This window comes from Mandrillus leucophaeus, unplaced genomic scaffold (assembly GCF_000951045.1).
Source record: "Mandrillus leucophaeus isolate KB7577 unplaced genomic scaffold, Mleu.le_1.0 Scaffold81, whole genome shotgun sequence".
Classification (NCBI taxonomy): Eukaryota; Metazoa; Chordata; class Mammalia; order Primates; family Cercopithecidae; genus Mandrillus; species Mandrillus leucophaeus.
This window is the reverse complement of record NW_012108808.1, coordinates 3,233,623-3,251,956: the sequence shown is the minus strand read 5'-3', so window position 1 is coordinate 3,251,956 and position 18,334 is coordinate 3,233,623.

The following is an 18,334-nucleotide window of genomic DNA, read 5'->3' as shown; positions in this document are numbered from 1 at the left end:
AAAAAAAAAAAAAAAAAAAAAGAGGTGAATGTTTTGTATTTCAAAGCATTCTCAGTTATTTAGGCATTTGTACCTATTGTCTTACACTCCCTACAGACTATTGTATATGATTTACTGCATTTTTCCTCTATTTGTCATTTCTATTTAATATAATAGCATTGTAGACAATAACTTTAGCATTAATGTATTTTATTATCTAATTTTATGGACATGATCTGTTTCCCCTGTTTGGGGTCTGTAAGAAAGGTTACTACTCTTTCAATTTTCAAAATATATGCAATATGATTCTGAGTCCCCAGCAAACCGATTCTTCTTTGGGGTTCCCTCTCAAATGATTACTGGGAACCCAAGAAAAGTAAACACTTTGATGAATTACTCCAGTTTGTTCTTTTTTTTTTTTTCAATATATATATGCTGTCTCCTGTTGGGAGACTAGCAATTTCTCAAGTTGTCCAAGTACTGGCCCCTGACAGAAAGCTACCGGTCTCCAACCCTCCCAGGATAACTCCTGTGGTCGTTGATGTTCCTTTCTGCCTTGTTTAGTTGGAAAGACAGCTTCTTTTATTTTATTTTTTCACAGGTACTGATATGGAAACTTCTGGGGATGGCAGAGATCGGTTGTCTGATGCAAAGGTGTTTGCTAGAGCGAGGGATCTGCATTATTTCTTCCTGTAGATAAAAAAGAAACTCTACTTTCCAATGCCATTCTTTTCTGGGTAGAACCACCTGTTAAAATCTTGGTGTTAGGGCTGAGGGACTCTGAAGACTGACAAAATCCCTAACTACTCATATTCTGCTGTATGACAAACACATCCAAATAACTGGCAGACTCAACATCTCCTACTTGCCGTTTCTGGTCCAATAATAAAATTATAAATAATCAGGGGGTTCATTTACCAGATCTTGACCACGCATTCTTAATCATGATCAATTTGTTCCAATAATGATCATGATAATTTGTTCTGAAGATAAATATTAGTTATTAATTTTGCTATACTGTACATTTTGAAGAAATAATAAAATTAAGACTTTTACTGATTTATTTAAGGTCACCAAAAATATAAAAGATAAAAACAAATATTCTTTAGGTTATTACTTTTGGTAATTGTACTTTTTTTTTTTCTGAGATGGAGTCTTGCTCTGTCTCCCAGGCTGGAGTGCAGTGGTGCGATCTCGGCTCACTGTAACCTCCGCCTCCCAGGTCCAAGCGTTTCTCCTATCGCAGCCTCCTGACCAGCTGGAATTACAGGTGCCTGCTACCACGCCCAGCAAATTTTTGTATTTTTAGTAGAGACAAGGTTTTGCCATGTTTTCCAGGCTGGTCTCAAACTCCTGACCTCTGGTGATCCACCCACCTTGGCCTCCCACAGTGCTGGGATTACAGGTGTGAGCCACAGCACCCGGCAGGTCATTGTACTTTGAGTTTACAACTTTAGCATTGCTCTCGAGTTCTTATTCTTAACTTTAACTCCTTGACAACATTTAGAATATTTAAAACACATTATATTTTGTTATCAAAACCTAAATGACAAGCTGAGCATAAACTACAAAATATTTCAAGTAATAGTTCAGTAAAATAGAAAACAGAGTTGAGAAACAGCAGCAAAATAAATGTTTATGTCAACTCGAGTTCTAAATGTTGGTGGTCTTAGCAATAGGTAACTATGTTCATTGTGTCATTTTTCTGATACGTATGGGAGACCTGATGTGAAGATTGATTACAAAAATGGCCCTGATTCTTCATACCTCTGTGAGTGTGCATCCTCTGCAGTATGACTTTGCAGTTTTTCCCATCAGTAGGTGGAGTATAATTGTCTACCCCTTCAATCTGTTCTGACCTCACACACAACTTCCTTTTGCTGATAGAACATGACAGACAGATGACATGTCAGTTCTGAGCTTAGGTCTCCAAAGACTTTTGTACTTTGACTTTTTTTCATTAAGTTCTGCCACAACCATACAAATAAACTCTGAATGGCATTACTCATGTGGCACCTTTGCCACCATTGCCCCAACTGACAGCTGTCCATCCAAAAGACATGTGAATGTGGCTTTTCATGACCAACCAGCCTCCAGCCAATCTGCCCAGTGACGACGGGCATATAACAGACCCAAAATGAGACCAGAAGAACGTGGTAAATAAAAGCATCCAGCTGATGTATAAACATGTGAGAAATAACAACTAGTTGTGTTAAGTCGCATTCTTTGGATAGTCTGCTACAGAGTGATAGATAAACGACAGAAATTGGTACCTGAAACAGGAACGGTCATAATAAAATCGTTGGACTCGGGAGCTGGAAGAGGCTAGAAAATTAGACAGGACACGGTGAAGAAATTGCTCTTGGAGGCTAGAAAATTGAAAACCCATATATTATGTAATCACAAAATAGTTAGCAAAACAATTGCATACAGTAACCAGGAATATGGAAAATATAACTCATATGCTCCAGTTTTGGGCAAAAAAGTCTCCAGAAAGAATATTGAAAGTACCAGCTGGTTGACACCTGCCATATATGATAAGGCATGGGGAAAGAGAATAGATTATTTCAAGAGCTGGGAAATTTGCAAGTAAAATTTAGTGGAGATAAAGTGGGACCAGGCCTTGTTCAGTTGGAAAATAAAACTGTTTCTCATATCTGGTAGGTAAAATACGTCAAAGTAAAATCTGAGCTCTATGGACAGAAGTCAAATCAGGGGGCTCTAAATGCTTTGTTGAGACTTAAAGAGATAAGTTGGTGCCTATGGATTATTTCAGTTAGCAAAGAAAAAGGACTTCTAAGAACCAGAATGGCAAGATCTCACAGCAGCCTCTTTCCAAAGTAACAGAATGTAAGTCTATAGAGGGAGAAAAATGTCTTGAAGCCAATTTTGAGTGTGGCTGTCGTTGAATTGAGCGATCGCAAATCATATCTACGAGACCACAAACGTTTGAAGGTTATATTCTCAAGAGTTCCAGCAGACTGAACTAAAAGGGATTGAGATGGTGAAAACTGTAAAAAGTCTGAGTCCCAAATTTGTACAGGCAGGGAGAAGGCAGAGAAATGATATGAGCTATTTCTTCATAGTAACCAAGGAGTATAACAATATGAGCTATTGTTACCAAGTAACCAACGAGTATAATGAAAACAATAACCGGATACCTCAGAAGGAGAAACTCAGATATGCGAGCTGAGAGTACTGGAAGTCGAAGTGGCTCTAATTTAGGAGGAGGTTGTACCTTCAGAGTACGGGAACTTAACAACACTGCCCAGTGGGCTTTCGAAATATCGCAGATCAGTCACAACTGTGTACACTTCATTTTCACCCTTTTTAAATGGGATTATTTATCCCATTCTTGTGTCACAGTGAATTGGGCAATAATCTATATTTTTAGCTCAGAAGTTTGGGATCCAAGGAGTTGTTTCTAAGGGGTCACCACCAGATACGATGTTGATTATGGGCTCTTGGGTTTAGGGGCTATCCGAGATCTTGGTGTGGAGTGTATTAGTTTATTTTTCATATGGGAGTATCAAGACAAAACCAGAGGGAGAATATAGAAAGGAATGGTTGATTGTTTATAAAAATGGCCCAACTATCTACCACATATTTCATATCTGCAAGTAATGTGGTTTTTTAGCCATTCTAAAATAGAGTCCAGAATTGTTTTGGCTGGGAAAAAAAAAAAAAAAAAGGCAGAAATGAGAGGCTGCCAATTCTAAGCCTAGGCCCCAGTAGACCTTCTGTCTTTCTGCCATCTTTTTTATAACCTTGCTGCAATCACCATGTGAACAAACTTGGGTTTGCCAGCCAGATGTTGAGGCATGTAGTATAGTCTCTCCATTACCTCCACTGACCATTACCCCTACTGACGAATCAGCCACCAAAAACCTGCGAATGAAGTTACTCTGGGACAGTCACCTGCAGCCTACTATAACTCAGACACAGTTTCAGTCACTCACCACTTGCAGAGTTCAATTACCAGAGTGAGGTCTGGTATAAAGAAAGTGACCTTTTATTCCAAACCTAGCTTCAGGGAAATAGTGCAGGCTTCCTGCCTTCAGGGTACTGCTTCAATTTTGGAGCATAAGGCAGGGGTTTATAAAAGAGGACTTGGCATGAATGGCATGCACGGGAAGGAGCAAGCAGGTGGAAGTCCACTTGACTGCTTCAGTGCCTTTTCTACCAGGTGGTTGAGCAGACGCCATTGTGGGCAGATCTAGGTTGTAAAGAGGTCTCGTCTCAGATACTGTCCTTGTGGAAGAGAGTTTTGTAGCAGGAATACTTTTGGTTGTAAATGGACTGTTGTCTCTAGAGGCGATCCCCTGGTAGAAAAGAGTTCCTCTCTGGAACTTTTAAATAAGCACTCAGTTAGAGAAGCTAGTCTGTAGATAGTCTGGTGAAGAGAAAGTTAAAGGTTAGACTTGCATTTCTAAACAGCAGAGTATGAACTGGGAAGCAGAGGAAAAGGAAACAAGAGAAAAAAACTAATTAAAAATAACTCATTCTCCATCTCTTAGAAAAATGGTGGTACTCAGTTACACTAACCACAAACTGATGGTAGACACATAAACCAACCAAGCTTAAGTGTGTTGAACTTGGCCTACATCAAAACTTTCCAAGTAAACTGTAATTGCATCAACAATAATGCATGGTAGATTTTTTAAATCACTAGGTTTTGGGCTATTTTTGGTTACATAATAGTACAATTTATATACATTTATCCCCCAGGGGACCTCTTCCACCAGCTCACTGAAGGTCGACACATTGCAGTTAAAAATCAATTTTCTTGATTTCTTCACTAACGTTTATTTTAACAAAGCAAATACATGTATGAGGTAAAAATTAACTGATCATGTCCTTTACTCATTTGAAAAGAGAAAGGACGAGAATGGAAGAAGGAGCAGAATGAGGATCTTTGAAAAAATTGACTGACAAGAAAACTTCTTTTAGAGAGAAGTATTATAGACTGAAGAACTGAACCCTCTGTGCTAAAATTTAAATGAAGAAAAATATTTGAAATGATATTAGGAGTTGATGTATGTTTTCTTTACAAAACACATGCGTACTGTAGAGCTCTCAATGGGAAATTTTCCTGTTTAGGGACAGCAGTGGTCTTTTGGCAGAGCTAGATTTAGACAATGCCCAGGAGGCAGTTTTGGAAATTTACATAACCCTGTTAGATCCACAACAAGTATATTGTGTCTGTCCTGCCTCCATTTTCCTTTATTCTTCTCAAAGAATCTTCATGTTGTATTAAAGGAATGCTCCTCCTGTCACTGTCTGTGGGGTATGCATGGGGCTTACTCTACCGTCCTAGTTCCAAGAAAGCACCAGATTCATGATGAACTTCATTGAATCTTGAATCTGGCAAGGAGCTTAATTTAGATCTATTTCTTAAATTTTTAATTTTAGCATACAATTATTTTCTTTTTCTTTAAGCCTGCATAAGTTGAGTATTTGTCTGTTGCAAACAAAAGAGTTTGAATGACAAAGTCTTAAATTTACATTAGCAGAGGGCATTCTGTTGGGCTAAATGTTTGTATGAACCAGTAGAAAAACTGTTCAAAATTATAAGGTGCTGTTGCAAAAATAAAATGCTCAAGATTTTGTATTGTGAACCCCCAAAATCTGAGACAGATCTCAGTTAATTTAGAAAGTTTATTTTGCTAAGGTTGAGGACATGCACCCATGACACAGCCTCAGGAGGTCCTGACAACAGGTGCCCAAGGTGGTCAAAGCACAGTTTGGTTTTATACATGTTAGGGAGACATGAGACATCAATCAATATATGTAAGATGAACATTGGTTCGGTCTGGAAAGGTGGGACAACTGGAAGCAAAGACAAGATGACTGGAAGCAGGGAGGAGCTTCCAGGTCATAGGAAGATAAGAGACAAATGGTTGCGTTCATTTGAGTTTCTGATTAGCCTCTCCAAAAGAGGCGATCAGATATACATTTATTTCAGTGAGCAGTGCGGTGACTTGGAATAGAATGGGAGGCAGGTTTGCTCTCAGCAGTCCCCAGCTTGACTTTTCCCTTTAGTTTATTTTTGGGCCCCAAGATTTATTTTGCTTTCACAGTGTCTAGCAAAACAGCCATATCCTAGGTCTAGTAACATATTCCACTGAGAAATGGAAATAAAATAGAAGAAGAAATCATCTAGTATGTTGATGTTTTGAGACAGGAGAGGACTATTGTCTGAGTCCATTTTGTGCTGCTAAAACAGAATAATTGAAAGTGGGTAATTGATAAAAACCAGAAATTTATTTTTCATAGTTCTGAAGGCTGGAAAGTGCAGTATCAGGTCTGTAGCATCTTGTGAAGATTTTCTTGCTGTGTCTTCACATGGTCAAGAAGGACAGGCAAAGAGCACAAAAGAGTGAAACCACTCTTGTGAACCCTTTTGATAATGGCATTCATCTACTTATGAAGGTTCTACCTCCTATTAGGCCCCACCTCCCAACACTGTTGCACTGGGGATCCAGTTTTGAACATATACATTCTGAGGAACACATTCAAACCACAGCATTCAGCCCCAGCCCCCCAAATTCTTGTCCATTGCACACAAAAATTCCATTTCGTTCCAATATTCCCAAAGTTCTCAAGTCATTCCAGCATCAACTTTAAAGTCTAATTCCAAAGACTCATCTACATATCATATGGGTGAGACTTAACGTAGGATTTATCCTAAGATAAGTTCCTCACCAGCCTGTAAAATCAAAACAAATTACATGCTTCCAAAACACCATGGTGGGTCAGGTGTAAGATAGAAATTCTTATTCCAAAAGGCAGAAATAGACAAGAGATAAAGGGTAACAGGTCCCAGCACAAAGTCCAGCAGGTGAAACATTACATTTTAAGGCTTGGGAATAATCCTTGACTGCATGTTGGGCCTTTTGGACATAATGGGGCAGAGAGTGGGCCCCCAACGCCTCAGGCAGCCCCATCCCTGTGGCTTTGCTGGGTTCAGTCCACACAGCGGCACTCACAGGTTGAAGTCTCATGCTTGTCGCTCTCCTAGGCTGTTGTTGTACACTTGTGGTGTTCCTGGACCAAACTGAGGGTCAGGCTGCTGTTTCTCATGGCCCAAAAACAAGATGCAGATGAACTGGGGAGGAACAGAGTTTTTATTTCTGTAACTGGTTACAGGGAGAAGGCCTGGAAATTATTACCAGACAAACTCAAAATTACAAAGTTTTCCAGAGCTTATATTCCTCCTAAACTATATGTCTATGTGTAAGTGTGCATTCATCTAAAGACATAAGTGATTAACTTATTTTACTCTGTAACTAAGATCTGGGTCTTGAAGACCTTCCTCTGGAGTCTCAGTAAATTTACCTAATCTAAGTGGGTCCAGGTACTGGGGGGATTTCCCTTATCTTGTCTCCTGCTAAATCACGGAGGTTTGGGGAGTTCCTTCAGACTCTCAATAATCTTGTTTGTGGAGAGCTGGGGAGTTTCTTCAGATCCCCGATAAAACTTGTTTCATCACACTTTAAGGTTCAGGAAAGGCCTAGGTGAAACTCTTGGTGGGTTTTTGCTACATCCCAGCCTTTGTATAAGGGCACTGGCTTTTAATATTTAAGTTAACCACACAGTCCGTACTGAAACGATTGTTATGGAGGCCCGCATTAGTGAGACCTGGTCTGCCACACTAGTCCTACAGCTCTGGGGTATTGGGTCAGCCCTGCCCCTATGAGTCCACTAGGCATTGCTTTAGTGGGGACTGTCTGCGGTGGCTCTGCCTCCACAGCTCATGCAAGCAGAATTAGCACCATGTGAATGTCACCAAGGTTTATCATTTGAATCTTCTGCAGTAATGGCTAGAGTCACACATAGGCCTGTGAGTCACATCTGTGGGTGCAACACCAGAATGCAGGGACTAGAATCCCAAGGCTGCCCTGGGAAGGGAGCACTGACATTCCATCAGTGTTGTTCCCTTCCTCAAAATTTTTCTGCCTTCCAGGCTCTAGCATTCCAGGCATGTGATGGGAGTGACAGCTTCAAGGATTTTCAGTCATTCTCCCATTGTCTTAATGAATAGCACTCCCTTCTAGCCATACTAATCTCCTTAACAAAGTAAGGATTGTGTGGTTACACTCTTGTTTTTTTCCTCCTAAACATGCTTTTAAATTCTTTACATGGCCAGGCTGAACTTCTCAAAATCTCTATATTCTGTTTCCCTTTTGATTATAAATTCCATCTCTAAATCATTTCTCTCTTCTTGTATTTTACTATGGTTAGTTAAGAGAAGCAATACAGCCCTCTCAATGCTTGGCTGCTTAGAGAGTTCTTCTACCAGATATCTGAGTTTATCACTCCTAAATTCTGCTTTTCATAAAGCCCTTGGGCATGGAAACAATTTAGTCAAGTCCTTTCCCAATTGGTAGGGAGGGTGCCCTTTCCCCCCAGTTGCCAACACTTTGTTCCTGATTTCCGTCTGAGACCTCATCAGAATTGCCTTTATTGCCCATATTTCTACAACATTATGGTTACAACCACTTAAGTTAAGTAATCTCTAAGAAATTTCAGATTTTTCCTATAGCTCTCTTCTATGCCGTCACCAGAATCGCCCTTGACACCCTTTTTATGGCAGTCTGGGCTTGTTTTAGCCTTCTCATTCAAATCTTTCCATCCTCTACCTCTTACCCAGTTTTAAAGTCACTTCCACATTTTTACATGTTTGTTACAGAAACACCCTGTTTCTCTGGTACTGATCTGTGTTTCTATAACAGAATACCTGAGACTAGGTAATTTATTGAAAACAGACACTTCTCACAGGTGTGGAGGCTGGGAAGTCCAGCATCTGGTGAGGGCACTCCTGTTCTCACACAGTAGAAAGTGGTAAGGGCAAAGTGTGTAAGAGGGTGAGCCCACCCCTGCAAGCCCTTTTGATAAAGACATTAGCCTATTTATGAGGGCAGGGCCCCTTATGATCTAAATACTTCCCATCAGGCCCCACCTCCCAAGACTGTCATATTGGGAATTCAATTTGCAACACACAAATTTTGGGAGATACTTTCAAAACACAGCAACTCTTCTCCCAAAGAGCTCTAGTTAAAGTTGCTTGACCAAATTCTAATACACTCAAATGAGTTTTTATACAGCTTCTATTTCTTGCATGATCATACTGATTATTTTGTAGACATCATTTCTGATAATTTTCAGAATTTCAGTACTTCAGGGTAAAGAGTTAAGAACATAATTTTTAATAAAGTAATATTCTTAATATTGCCTACTGAGATAAAATGGCAAATATAGTAAAAATAAAATAATCTACTGGAGGTTACCATGATGATTAATACTGAGTGTCAACTCGATTCAATTGAAGGATGCAAAATATTGATCCTAGGTATGTCTGTGAGGGTGTTGCCAAAGGAGATTAACATTTGAGTCAGCAGGCTGGGAAAGGCAGACCTGCCCTTAATCTGGGTGGACAAATTTAATCAGCTAACATTGTGGCTAGAATATAAAGCAGGCAGAAAAACGTGAAAAGACTAGACTGGCTTAGCTTTCCAGCCTATATCTTTCTCCTGTGCTGGATGCTTCCTGCCCTCAAACAAGTTCTTTGGTTTTGAGACTCAGACTGGCTTTCCTTGCTCCTCAGCTTGCATATGACCTATTGTGGGACCTTGTGATCCTGTGAGTTAATACTTAATAAACTCCCCTTTATACATACATACATACATATATATATATATATCCTATTAGTTCAATCCCTATAGAAAACCCTAATACAAGTAACTATATCATACTCATATAATAACCTTATTTCTAGTTTCAGACATAAAATACAGCAGTATTAACGAAATGCTTACATATTAAGGTCAGTTTTAAAATCTGGTTTATTTCTCTTTTGATACTGTGAGATAATTATGGTCTTAATTATAAGACCATATTATATTATAAGACATATTATAGTCTGAGCTTTTATTTACAAAAAATACTTTTGCTTTAAAATATGAAAAAGTCAATTGACTCCCTTTATAAGCATATATAATGATCAGTATTAAATATTAAAATAATGATGAGTATTCTTTTCTAATGTTGGACTGTTCCCACTTCCTATAAATACAAGTTTACTTTTTGTATTTTATTTTTCCAAATGATGAATAAAACTCATATCTTTATCTTGGTTTTGTGATTTCCATTTTTTGTATACTTGATATACACAAATGTCACATGATGCTTACTTAAGGGTGGTGATGTAAGACAAATTAAAATTTCATTTTTTTAAATCTGTAAACTGTAAAAATCAATCTCATCCAAGCCAGTCTTTTCCTAATTGTTGAGTTAGAAATTGGAAAGGCAACGTTCCGTATATCAATCACAGAGAGAGATGGCTTTTAAAAACAAACCTCAGTTTTAAAAGGTAGATTCCCTGCTACCGATTGCTCTCTTTTTTTTTTAAAATTTCCAACTTTTATTTTAAGTTGAGGGGTACATGTGCAGGATGTACAGGTTTGTTACATAGGTAAACATGTGCTACGGTGGTTTGCTGCACAGATCATCCCATCACTCAGGTGTTAATCCCAGCATGTGCTAGCTGTTCTTCCTGATCTTCTCTCTCCTCCTACCCCTCACTCTTGGACAGGCCCCAGTGTGTGTTGTTCCCCACCACGTGTCCACATGTTCTCATCATTGAGCTCCCATATATACATAGGAACACGTGGTGTTTGGTTTTCTGTTCCTGCGTTAGTTTGCTAAGCATAATGGCAGTCAGTTCCATCCATGCCCCTGCAAAGGACATGATCTCATTCCTTTTTATGACTGCATAATATTCCATTGTATATATGTGCCATATTTTCTTTATCCAGCCTGTCATTGATAGGCATTTAGGTTGATTACATGTCTTTGCTATTGGGAACAGTGCTTCAGTGAACATATGTGTGCATGTGTTTTTATAACAGAAGCATTTACATTCCTATGGTTATATATCCAGTAGTGGGATTGTTGGGTCAAATAATATTTCTGACTCTAGGTCTTTGAGGAATCACCACACTGTCTTTCACAATGGTTGACTACTCTGCTGATACCACATAATATTTTCATCTGATCCTGGCTCATTTTCAGGTTAGAGCATCACCTGGAGTCTTGTTCTATAGTTAAACAAATTTGAGTGTCTCATGGAGCTCTGGAAAATAAAGAGTTCAATGTTCCAGCTGTCTCATTAATTCCAACCTTCATGTTCCTAAAATAAAAGACGTTAGACCTTAAGTGTTTCCTGACTTTATACCCAAATTAGCTCTAGTCCTTTAATGTCAGTGCATTTCCATAAATTTGGAGCATATGCCATATGCTGATAGGCAAGACTATATATATATTTTTTCCCACAAAACTTCAATTTTCCTGTACCTAACAGGGAAAAAGGTGCAATACTAGCATTGGACCTCTCCTCTTTGGGTATTTAATACATAGATCTAAGATTGGACATCATTTTGTTTCACTGTAGGAAATAATGACTGTGTAGGCTGGTCATGGTGGCTCATGCTTGTAATCCCAGCACTTTGGGAGGCTGTGGCAGGTGGACCACTTGAGGCCAGGAATTCAAGACCAGCCTGGCTAACATAGTGAAACCCCATGCCTTCTGAAAATACAAAAATTAGCCAGGCATGGTGACACACGCCTGTAATCCCAGCTACTCAAGAGGCTGAGTCAGGAGAATCACTTGAAATGTGCAGAAGTGGGGGTGCAGATGGAGGTTGCAGTGAACTGAGATCACACCACTGCACTCCAGCCTGGGCAACAGAGTGAGACTCCACCTCAATTAAAAAACAACAACAACAACAAATGAAATAGTAACTATAGCCAAAGTTCCCCTATCAAGTTAAATCAACCCTCACTCATTTCAAAGACTGATTTAGGTTTGAGAGGATGCAAGATTAGAATATAAGCTTCCAATGCTGTGAGAGCAGAGGGAGAACTAATTAAATTTTAATTATTTTGTCATTACACCACTGTTAATGATGGCAATGAGAAAACTTATAAAAGAGTTTCCCTTTTTATAATTTCTCTCCAAATTTAACCAGAAGATAAATGGGAGATGGTGAGGTGATTTAAAAAGATTGCAGATCTTGGCTTCCGAAGGGTCTAGTTTTAACTCTAATTGCCCTTTAGCATCATTCATACTATGCGATTTTTGGATTAGTTACTCAAACTCTATGAACTTCAGTGTTCTTATATGCAGAAGAATACGTATGGGAGTTTCACTACTAACTCATTATTATCTTGTGCAAAACATGAAACACTTTAAAAACCTATTTAATCCCTACAATTGCTTATTACACAAAATATTATTTTCACATATTATCAATTTATTATATAAGTGATAGCATGAAATAAAATGTGTATTGTATCTCTTTGGAAGTTCATTTTGCTTTCAGGAGAGTTAGGTCTGTCATTGAAGGTAATCTGCCCATCTGGGCAGCAGATAGCAGGCTTAGATAGGGGCAGCAGTGAGCACACCAGCTTTACCCTCACCTTAATCAAATCGCCATTACACCAAGACACAATGCAAAACATATTTTAAGTTATTGTTACCTTCTGGATCAGATGCAGATTGACATCAGCCCTCAAGACTATCACTTAAAATTTATAGAACACAAGGGAAAATGGTTACATATTGAACCATATGAGTCTTTTTGGAATAAACCATGAAATATCTGCTTGCAAAATAAGAATAATATGATATTAATTATTTGTAAAGAGTTTTCTAAAAGATTTCTGCTGTTCAAAAAACAAAGAAAGAATATTTATTTTTTCACTGACTTTACTATCTGCTACTCTAACAAAAGTGTTAGAAGTACACACATCAGAGAGAAAAACAAAGGATGATAATTTAGTCATTAAAAGGGCTGACAAATAAATTTAAAGAAAAGCCTGGACAATCTGTGTAATGTATCTAGTGTATGTGACTTTTGCTACTCAAATCCATTTTGGTGACTTAAAGGATATGTGATTATCTGGGAATCTTTTATTTATGAATGGTTGTTCTTTCAAACATCATCCCATGTAGTAAAGAGGAAAAATGAAATAAATCCTTATTTGAAAACATTATTCTCTACAAAGGAATAAATGATCTTTTAGAAGTAAAGAACATACAAGAAGTAACAATATTGCTGTTTTAAAATTTTGTTTATAGAATGTGTATTGGAGGGCACCACGCAAACGGGTACTCTGTAAGAGAGAACAATAATCCTTTTCTCATTCGGATTCAATTGGCTCTACATTTCTTGAGCATGTGTATATTTGTCACATATTTAGTGCAATCAAACTGTGAGTATGAAATTGTACTATACTTTACCCAGTGAACTTCATGTATCTTATCCTAGTGTGAGTCAACATTGGGATGAGCTCTGTAGCATCTCCATGACAAGGTAGCAGTATTGCCTTGAATGGCAGTGAGGTCTGACCCAAAATGTAGTGTGAAACTGTCCCTATAAACATAAGATTAATCAGTGAAGAAGGAAGTGGGAGAAATAAAAATAAACTAAGCTTACAACATATTCAACATTAATTATTAGGGCAAGTGATCTCTGACCCCTTCCTCATGGGTGCCTCAGAATCATATAGAGCCTTGCTACAAGATTATGGTTCTTCTTAACCGCTGTGTAGATAACAACTTGAACATTATAAAATGTTAAGTTTCCCTTTGAGATATTCTTTTGGCTCCTGAATACGAGTGAAACTATTGATGTCAGCTCATCTGAAGGACCCCATGAGGAGCTGACTCACCAAAGAATGCAGTTTCCACATCCTGGTGATTTCATCCCCCTTGCCCCAACCAAGCAGTGACCCCAATTTACCTGCCCTTTACCCTCCATGATCCCCTTAAAAACTACAGCCCAGAAATCCTCAGGGAGATACATTTAAAACTCTCCTCCCATATCCTCTTGGCACCCTGAAGTCATTAAACTCTTTCTCTGCTGCAAACCCTGCTGTTTCAGTTTATTGCTCTGTTACTGTGCAGCAGGCATACAAACCTGTTGGTCCTGTAACAATTGAGTCCTCAGGCTATATTCAAAGGAGCATTTTTTTCAGTTTAATTCTATTTGCCCTTTTTATTTCATGCAAACCTCACATTCCTTAATTCTGTCAAACTTTACCAGCCTCTATAAAGGTCCTGCAATGGAAACTAATTTGTAGAATTATGACAATCCAAAATAATATTAGCCCAGGCTCACTTAGGATATAAGTAGCATAGACAGGACTCATACTGTCCTCTCTAACTTCAAAAACAATTTTATTTTGCTCTAGCCATGATACCCCTCTGTCTGATAGTAGCCTCAGACAAAAATGAGAATTCATATGGCAGTATTTGTATTATTAGAGACATTTTATATTAAACTTGTGGAATGAAATTCAGCCACAGAAATAATTGCAATATGAAGAGAGAACATCAACCACTAACTTTGTTACTTACTCATTATGGCCATATTTTTGAGCATGCCTACCAATGGTGTTTCCTTATGCATTACAAATAAAAAGGTTACGTGTTCAACTGGTAAACTAATTGTAATTTTCTTTTTGACTATTCTGCTATCATATATAGAATAGATGTTCTGATGTTTTAGTCAAAATGAAATATTTAATAAGGTGCTTGTTAAAAAAATCTGTTGTTGAAAAATATGGTTTTACATTTAACTCAAGTCAATTTAATTTGAAAAATATTCATTTAATACCTGCAACGAGCCAGGCTTGTTTCCAGGTCTGTTGGCCACGGCTCTGTACATCGGCTACATTCACTGCCTTTCACAGGTAAACAGACTTGTAGTTTGAGCCTGAAAGGCTGGAATTGCTTTAAACAACTCTGCATCTGCAGTGTTTCACATGGGTCCAGGTTTTTATGAGTGATCTGTTTGGGTTACGTTTGAATCAAACACACACACACACACACACACCCCCTGCTCCCCCTGCACACACACCAAATAGTGTTCACTGTGATGTCTAATTCCTTCTTTTCTTTGAACCAAAATCCTATTTGTTAGAATGAAGAAGCCAAGTAAGATGCATGGCCCACACAATCCCTTCCAGAACTACTTTTTCTTTCTTAATAGCATACTTAATAAGGATGTGGTACCATAGCGTTTGGTCTCTGAGCAAATGTTTCAGGAGGTGATTTTTTGTTTTTTTGTTTGTTTGTTTGCTGGTCTATTTTGTTTTTTTTTTCCTCTAAATAAAATGTTAAAAGAGCACAATAAGCTGTGTTAGAAATTTCTAGAGTGTTCCCCTGGGTCTTTTGCTTACTGTCTTCATGACAGTAAATTACTTAAGCTGTGCCTGAGTTTTATTCCACCTCAATAAAGGGGAGCTAATGAAATCCATTATCCTAATTTTCTGACAATCATTTCTGTCCAGAACTTGTTACCAGTAAATTGCAGGTACTTAAGAAACGCTTAATGAAAAAAAAAATGCATTTCACAAGAGGTTTCTCAATAACATGTTTGTGGAATTTGAAAGGCAACAAAGATTAAATGCAGCAGGAAAAACGGGAAGAGAGAGGAAAATGAAAATTTGTTTTTCTTTTCTTGGATCCAAAAAAATCACCAAATGGAAGCAGCTTTGAAGCTTTCTCAGACATTTGATAATAAGTATTTAGGGCCCATAGAGCTCCAATAAAGAAAGATTTTAGTATAATTATAAATAAAAATGACTGTTTTTCCAGGAGTGAGAAGGCAAATTTGTCACTTTCTACTGTCCCATTTCTGAAACAGAAATATATGACAAATTTCTTAAAGCATACGTAGGCATTTTATGCTATCTTTTCTGAGATTTGTCTACTATAATTAATCATGTTATATTCTTCTCAGCTAAGTTTTCAAACATTGAGGTAAGAGATTAATAAATAGTAAGATCTAGCAGAAGAAATTGTGCTAGGGAGACTTAAATGTGACTCCATGTCTCCAGTGTTGTTTTCATGATAAATTGGCCATTCCTAATATTATTAAGTGTTGGGCTGTATCCATGAAATTGTGCACACTTAGAATTTAGATAACTACAAGAGAAATAATCACCATCTTTCTGCCTTCAAAACAAATACATAGCAATACAATAGGTAAATGGCACTTACCTTGGTCCTTCAAAAGTACACTTACAAAAAATAAATGAAAGAAACACATAGAAAATATGTTTAATTTAGTTTGAAAATTGTATCTTAAATGATTTCCCTTCCTTTGTCCTTTCATAGTAACTTATTTGTTGGGTTTTGAATTATAGTTAATTATACTTGTAATTATTTTTAAATGTAGAAGTAAAACTAATTTGAACAAGAACATTTCAACACCTAGATCAGCGGTCTGTACAGAGATGATGCTCAGTGTTTATTAGTTCATCACCATTTTGAAAAATTAGCATAACAATAGTGTCTCAAACACTGAGAGATGACATTTCCTTTACTCTCATAGATTACATGACATTTGAGAATCTATACAGTCTAAAACTATGGCTATATGACTTAAAATCTTTACATTTGAGAAGAAAAAGTTGCTCTAAAATACAGTTTTATGAAGTAAAATGCCACTAGATTAAAGAAATCTGGATTCAGGTGAGTTTATTGAGCTTTTTCTTTCATCTAGTTTTTGTAAGTGTGCTTTTGAAGGACCAAGGTAAGTGCCATTTACCTATTGCTTTTATTGTTTGTTTTTTAAAAATGTACTCAATATACAAATCGCTGCTTCTATTTAAGAAGTCTATCTAAGTTGTTTGTATTATTTGTTCTCTTTTAATGTACTTTGGGTTGAACTAACCAAATCTGGAGTGCTAATCTCGTTGCTTAGTTCTCTCTAAGAATAGGATATAACAGAGAGTCTGAAAATCCTCTTATTTAGAATACATTTCTTTCCTTTGTGTGGAAGGAAGCTTTTACTTCAAGAGGGTTAATTGGATTACTCTTAAGTGTGATAAGGATATCTTGGAAAAAACTCAAATCTAAATTTTATTGTCAAATGATCTCTTGTTTTTTCACACTTCAAATTTCATTTCCTTTCCTTTGCACAAAGGATATATTCTTTAAGTGACAGTCATCTGGTGGCAATCTTTTTCCCATAGCATAAGTATGATCTACAAACTCACTGTGTAGTGCTATGTGTTTGTTTTGAAGGCAGCAAGGCGGAGATCATTCTCTTACTAGTGCTTGCCTTAGAATTCTCCTCAAACTAAATTCTCCTTGGTGAATAAGCACATTAGGCTATTAGATATTGAAGTTTGTTTCTTTATACAGAAAAATGAAATGGGAGGAGGTGTGGGAAAGGGAAGTTTATTACAAAAGTGGAATTTGAAGTAGTGGGGCAGCTCAGGAGGGGACAAAAATGACTCTTAAGAATTTGGTAATTTCCTATTTGTCTCTGGGTCCTGGAGTACTTTTTTTAAAATACTTTAAGTTCTAGGGTACATGTGTACCACGTACAGGTTTGTTATATATGTATACATGTGCCATGTTGGTGTGCTGCACCCATTAACTCATCATTTACATTAGGTATTTCTCCTAATGCTATCCCTCCCCTTTCCCTGCACCCCATGACAGGCCCCGGTGTATGATGTTCCCCATCCTGGGGGGCTGTTGAATTTTGTTGAAGGCCTTTTCTGCATCTATAAGATAATCATGTGGTTTTTGTCTTTGGTTCTGTTTATATGATGGATTACATTTATTGATTTGCATATGTTGAGCCTTGCATCCCAGGGCTGAAACCCACTTAATCGTGGTGGATAAGCTTTTTGATGTGTTGCTGGATTCAGTTTTCCAGTATTTTATTGAGGATTTTTGCATTGATGTTCATCAGGGATATTGGTCTAAAATTCTCTTTTTTTGTTGTGTCTGGTTTTTTGAAAAGATCAACAAAATTGATAGACCACTAGCAAGACTAATAAAGAAAAAAAGAGAGAATCAAATAGACATAATAAAAAATGATAAAGAGGAGATCACCACTGATCCCACAGAAATACAAACTGCCATCAGAGAATACTATAAACACCTCTATGCAAATAAACTAGAAAATCTAGAAGAAATGGATAAATTCCTGGACCATACACCCTCCCAAGACTAAACCGAATACTATAAACACCTCTATGCAAATAAACTAGAAAATCTAGAAGAAATGGATAAATTCCTGGACACATACACCCACCCAAGACTAAACCAGAAAGAAGTGAAATCCCTGAATAGACAAATATTAGACTCTGAAATTGAGGCAATAATTAATAGCCTACCAACCAAAAAAATTCCAGGACCAGACAGATTCACAGCAGAATTCTACCAGAGGTACAAAGAGTATTTTTATGCTAAATCTATTTGCTTCACTAAATATGCTGCCTCTGCCTGTCAAAAATGTTCAGCTACCACAAATATTCGCCACCCTAC